The following is a 6,193-nucleotide window of genomic DNA, read 5'->3' as shown; positions in this document are numbered from 1 at the left end:
GACTTTGGTCAGTTCATCCAAGAATACTTGCGCCTTCTCCTCCTCTTCGAACATGAGAACGATGTCGTCTGCATACTCCAGATTGACAAGGATTTCGTCACAAACTATTTGAAAGCGGAGTTTTGAGGACCTTCCAGCGTTCGTCTCAGTATCTCATCAATCACAAAATTAAATAAGAATGGAGAGTGGGCATCTCTGAAGGACAACGCTTTGTGTACGAGAGCTTATGGAGAGGTGTCTGTATACTCTCACACGTCCGGAAGTCTGATAATACAAAATGCTTCTTCTGTTCACGAACTTTCGGGACATTCTTTGATGGGCAGTCGTATCAACGACCAGACAAGTGCTGACTGAGGACTCCACCAACGTCTTTCAACAATGTGGGTGGGAGGTCATCCGGCCCAGAAGCTCGGCGACGCTTGAAAGGACACATGCAATTATAAACCTCCGAGGTCGTAGTCGGGTTCACGTTCAACGTCCAGATTTCTGCGTCAACTGTGGGCTTCAGATAAGTGTCAGCAGGTAGCCATGACAATTGTCGTTCGAAGTATTCAGCCCACTGGTCGAGGAAATCTTCTTCCTTCGAGATATTTACTACATCCCGATCCTTGATGGTTTCGCCCACAGGTGGTTTCCGGAGACAAGTAACACGGATCAAATAAAATTACCTTCTGGCATTACCGGTTTTCTGAGCCCCTTCCATTTCTTCGCCTTTCTGTGTCCGCCACACTTCACGGTCAGCTCGCACGCTCACTTTCACTTGATGTCTGATAGTTTATCGAGTCAAGTTATGTTCTGGACCGACTGGACTATTTCTCCGAGTTTTAAGCAGTGCCACCGTGCGGTCTGATGTCCATTGCCCAAATGAGTCTGGCGGCACCGTGCCACAAGCAAAACTACCAGCATTCTGCGGTGTGATATCACATCTGATGGTTGAGCAGTTGGAAGAGAATCCACAAAACGATTTTGCTAAATTCCTCTAACATCCAGGTCAGACAATCTCCCAGTTGCCAAGCAATTTTTCCGCACCTTACGCGGCCCTGAAAAACGTAAGGAAAAGCGAATCCGGGCGAGCGAGTGGTCGGAATCCACAAATGTGTTTCAAAATGACCAACAGTCAGCTACTGATCCGCGCCATCGGTAACTGAGGGCAATATGATCGATCTTAATTTGTGACCGGCATGTCTTTGAAGGACAGACTACTTCGGCTATTTCGGAAGTTAGGATTGCATAAAAATATCATATGGCCAGCACACACCTAAAGCAATCGCTCACCACTGTCCGTATGTAACGAGTCCAGTCCATGTCGACCTCCTAATTGAACGTCAGATAGGCTAAGCCTGTTCACTTGTGCGTTCATATCCCCGGCAACCACCACGATATCCGACCATTTGAGTCGCCACAACAGGGCATTCAGGGTGTCATAAAACATGTCTTTGATGGCATCGGAGTTGCAGTCAGTTGGGGGTAAGCAGACATGACAAACAGACATCGATCAGCTTCCCGCTTGTGAAACTCCTTCTCAGACGAACTGTACGGAGGCGACTATCAACAGGCATCCAGCAAGGGCGCTTCCGCCCAGTGGTTTAGGGTTGTGAAACTCCTTCTCAGACGAACTGTACAGAGGCGACTATCAACAAGTATCCAGCAAGGGCGCTTCCGCCCAGTGGCTTAGGATGATACCCAACCCTGCACATCCCGCCACAACAGCCTCTGGATCTCCAGAGGTGCGTAGCCGAAAGCAAGTGAAGAATGGTGGGGTGATTAGCTCAACCACAGTGCTTGCATCTTGGATTCCTGTTTCCGAGACACGGCACACATTAATGCCAAGCGAGTCCAATGTGGGAGCAAGAGCAGCTCGTTGACCTACTTGCTTCGGAACGCAGACATTGAAGGTTGCCAGATGAACTGGGCGTCGAGCCTTGAAGATTGATTTCGAGATGCGCCGGATGACACGCAGATATTGCTCGCAAAGCCGTTGCAGAACGAACGGAGTCATCAGTCCTATGTGCAGGGCCCACAAGGATAGAGTCACTGATGGGGTGAGAAGAGGTGGAAGAAAATGGGAAAGAGAAATAAGGGAGGCGTCAGCAGCAGTCTGCTTTCGTTTACACGCCCTACTGTGTGCAGCGAGTAAGGAGACCAAGTGGTGGCACCACGCGACGGCCGATGTGGCATGAGTTTATTCTTATATGTGGAGTTCATGGTTGCACGAGGGCTGGGATGCTGCCAAGGTGCCAACACATAGACAGGAGGATGATTAGGGTCCCCAACCAATGCCTTTGGCTCAAAATCCTAACCACAAGGCAGGGGTGTTGGGCTGGAAATGCAAGTACGTCAATATTTCTACGGAACACGTCGACACGCTTGTTCCAACCCCAACCTGGAGGGCCAGAAGATTGTGTTCGTCAGACCTATACCCATGAATCAATCTGGTATGAGATACTCTGTAAGTGTCGCGCGGACACCTCCCCAATATATTTCACTGGGTCACCGAGGTACGCAAACCGTCACACCACGGTAAGGTCCAGGTTCCTCTGGTCTTTACCCAGATCTGGCTGTGATCCATGCTATTTCTTTCAATGTCAAAGTCTAGTCCTTAGAACAATGAACTGTATGACTTTGGCCGCTTTAATCACGGTGCACCAACTCCAAATTGCCTGTCGGTTTTTCAGAAGGAGGGCCAGAAGATTGTGTTCGTCAGACCTATACCCATGGATCAATCTGGTATGAGATACTCTATAAGTGTCGCGCGGATACCTCCCCAGTATATTTCAATGGGTCACCGAGGTACGCAAACCGGTAAGGTCCAGGCTCCTCTGGTCTTTATCCATATCTGGCTGTGATCCATGCTATTTCTTTCAATGTCAAAGTCTAGTCCTTAGAACAATGAACTGTATAACTTTGGCCGCTTTAATCACGGTGCACCAACTCCAAATTGCCTGTCGGTTTTTCAGAAGTTTTTGACCCATTTTTACACCGTAAGGTTGGCCTTTATCCAAGTGTAATGTGTAACAGGGAAACAGACAGTACTCTAAAACTGAATAAAAGTAATTCGCGTTTTCTTAAAAAGATAATGGACGCAAGGGTTGGAATCTGAAGTTGACAATCACGTAGTGGTGATTTAGCAAAGTATCGCATCTAAATTTATCATAGTTCTTATTCTACCTCGTTTACGCAATACAAACGTGCACTGATAGAAACAAGTGGCATTTGTTTGCGCAAACATTCAACCAACGGAATTATGAAGGCAAGGTATGGTCAGTGTACAACGCTTTTATCCCATCTGGAGCTCTCAGATGAGTGGAGCAGATTATACATTAAAGGTTCCTCGTTGCAAGGACAGTTAGTATCTGTTTCAGCACGAATCCTAGGACAAGTATGTCAACACACAGAGAGATAGATAGAAACGACGTGAGTTTACAGTTACTTTTCTTAGTATTTATCATCACGGCTTGCCTTATCGTTAATTCTATTGAAGAATGTGTCCAGCACCAGGAGCTGCGTTGGGTGGGACATGTATTGCGTATGCCGAACCATCGTTTGCCGAAGAGAGTGCTGTTTTCCATGCCCAACTCAGTGGCGTAAACAGAGAGGCGGCCAACCCTTGACTTGGTGGAGGAGTATGAAGGAGATCACGAAACGCTTGGGTGCTGTCGGTGCTACTCGCCTTCCAGGATGGGGACTGCGTGATCCTCACTGTGCCTGGTTGGAGACACTACAAGATATGGCTGCCAACCGATGTCAGTGGCATTCTTGTTGTCAGTTTCTATCCAGATTACCTGGGTGATTGTTTGGAGGTGTAGGCACCTTGGAATGATTGTGGTAAGCCAGCACTATGTCTCTTCCCCGTTCACCTTTATTCTTTCCTTACAGTAAAGCTTTCAAATAAATCATGGTTATACGACAGTGAAGCATCGGTTTTGAATACTGATGTCATGCTTTCGACGATGATGACTTCGAAGAAAGCTAAAAGTTTAGGCGCACCATGTTCAACATAATTTTCATTATAGGGCTTACTGCGGGAGTGATGCTTTCCTGTCAGCAGGCCTACCGTAAAATGATATGACTAAGCTGACTGATTTTTTTATGCCTGAAATCTAGGAAACTGTTGCCCGTACAGCACAGAATATATCCAAATTGCGAGTGGTTCGCTCGAATAGTCTGCCAAACAAGCACCAGGCAAACCTTTTACAAGTAAGATAATCTCAGTAAACACGCCCGAATAATTCTTCTTTTAGTCATGATACATTTGTACGAGGTGTCGCACTGAGTAAAATAATCAATCACAAATAGATGAAACTCACACTAGACTGGAGCTGGGATCTTTCAGTACTATAATATGAAATAAGCAACGTCATTATCTAAACGTCAAGTACATTATTCAGTATAGATTTTGCATTACACTGAATCATATTCTGGATGTAATAGAGCAGGACATTGCAGAACCTGAAAACTAGGTGTGGAGAGACTAAGCGACCGTAGCAGGATAGATGCCGCCGACTATGATGTTTACGCTAAAATAACAGAGAACGGATAAGAATGGGAAGTTAATATCAAGTTAATTACCTAGCTTTCTGACTGGTTCATGTCTAAGAATTGGTTGTCCGTCACTCTTAGAAAGCCTAAGATTATCAGTCGCCTACAGACTGTCACAAAAGAGAATCGATTTTATTATTGATTTTTGAGTTAATACAATGTGAGCTAAAGGATCTGAAGAGTAAAGTGGCCCTAGATACTGCGCGGTTCAGTGGTGGGCTAAGCACATGACCAGACTAAGCCCTTAATTCATTACATATTTCCTCGCGGACCGTCGAGGTGTTCAGAAATAATAATCGATACAATATACGCATACGGTCACATTCTAGTCTGACTGTCTGATCCGTAAGTGTGATTTCGGCACCAGAAATTACATTGTGTGGGCCAAGCTAAGCCATAAGTCTGTATTCAATCTGAGACTGTACATATTCCATCTGGTTCGTGTGCTCATTTTGCAGACAGTTCACTTCCAATATTTCATTATTGGGCATTTAATTAGCCACGTAACTCCTTCAAGGGACTATCAAATTGAAAAGACTTATTCGAGATTCCGGATGGGTTGACTAATATTCTCCCACAGAATCTCCAGAAAGGGTTCAAAAGCGACCTTGTGAAAGTAGTAAGCCTAAGCGAATGAGCTGCAACCGGTCTCGTATCTTAGTACAGAGGGATGCGATATTGGTCCTTTTGGGATACCCCAAATTTAGTATGAGCATGGCGTTTCATAGCAATTCATCCAAGTCAACGCTTACTGTTATGCATACTTGATCACTCTGCAAGTAATGTGGCTGCTCTTCCTACATTTGAAGCTTTACATAAATGAACACTAATTTGTGTGCTGCACCGCTCGATTAAATTTCAATTTTTTTTCAAGTTTATTAGCTATTAACGGTTTCGATCGCCGGCAAACGGGAGACTGTGGGACATCCAGACAAGCATTGAAGGCGATAGCTTTGATGAGGAGTGCCATTGACTGCGCGATTGGGCCATTTCCGCCAATGCCAATAACCAGTAGTGATTTGAGTTCCGGAGTCCCAATCCAGGGAACCGGCAGTTGCCCACCCGACTAAGTTTACTAGTTAGTGTTTTCGTACTTCGTTGCCAGGTCATGCCTTATTGAGTATGGAGAATTTACGGGGGACACCTTTGCCCCATGGATACTGCCATAGTGCCTGACGGTCCATAGAGTCAAAGGCAGTTTTCAGATCGATTGGTTGCTGGAAGCAGTGTCACTGTTCCAGAATCTGTCGGAGGGTGAAGATATGACCGATGCATCCTCTTGCAAGACGGGACCCAGTTTGTTTTACACGGATCTGTAACTCCCTGTGTTCAATCAACCTTCAAAGAATGAGGCCAGAGAGCACCTTCGATGCCGCAGTTACCAGGTTGATACCACGGTGGTTTTCACACAACTTCTACGTAGCCTTTTTGAAGATAGGAATAATCGTCGACATGTCCAATTCCGCAATTCCTTATCTTCGTTCCATATAGCACCAATAAGCTGTCAGGTGGATCGTCAGGGATTCTCTTCCTTCTTTGAAGAGGGCTGTATACAAACCGTCCGGTCCTGGTGCCTTTTCATGTTTTAGCACGGATATATCGTACTTTATTTCCTCTTCCGAAGGGCGATTAATTTTTACATTCCATTCACCCG

General features: G+C 45.7%; 1 protein-coding gene across 1 annotated transcript in view; it reads left to right on the top strand.

Annotated features, from left to right (window-relative positions):
• The window catches only part of T265_01898 (hypothetical protein), a gene marked incomplete at both ends in the record, with an annotated part of 26,818 nt that overhangs the window by 19,772 nt on the left and 853 nt on the right, over positions 1 to 6,193 (top strand). The window lies entirely within an intron of this gene.

This window comes from Opisthorchis viverrini (genome assembly GCF_000715545.1).
Source record: "Opisthorchis viverrini unplaced genomic scaffold opera_v5_21, whole genome shotgun sequence".
Taxonomy (NCBI): Eukaryota; Metazoa; Platyhelminthes; class Trematoda; order Opisthorchiida; family Opisthorchiidae; genus Opisthorchis; species Opisthorchis viverrini.
This window is presented reverse-complemented; position numbering and strand designations above follow the sequence as displayed.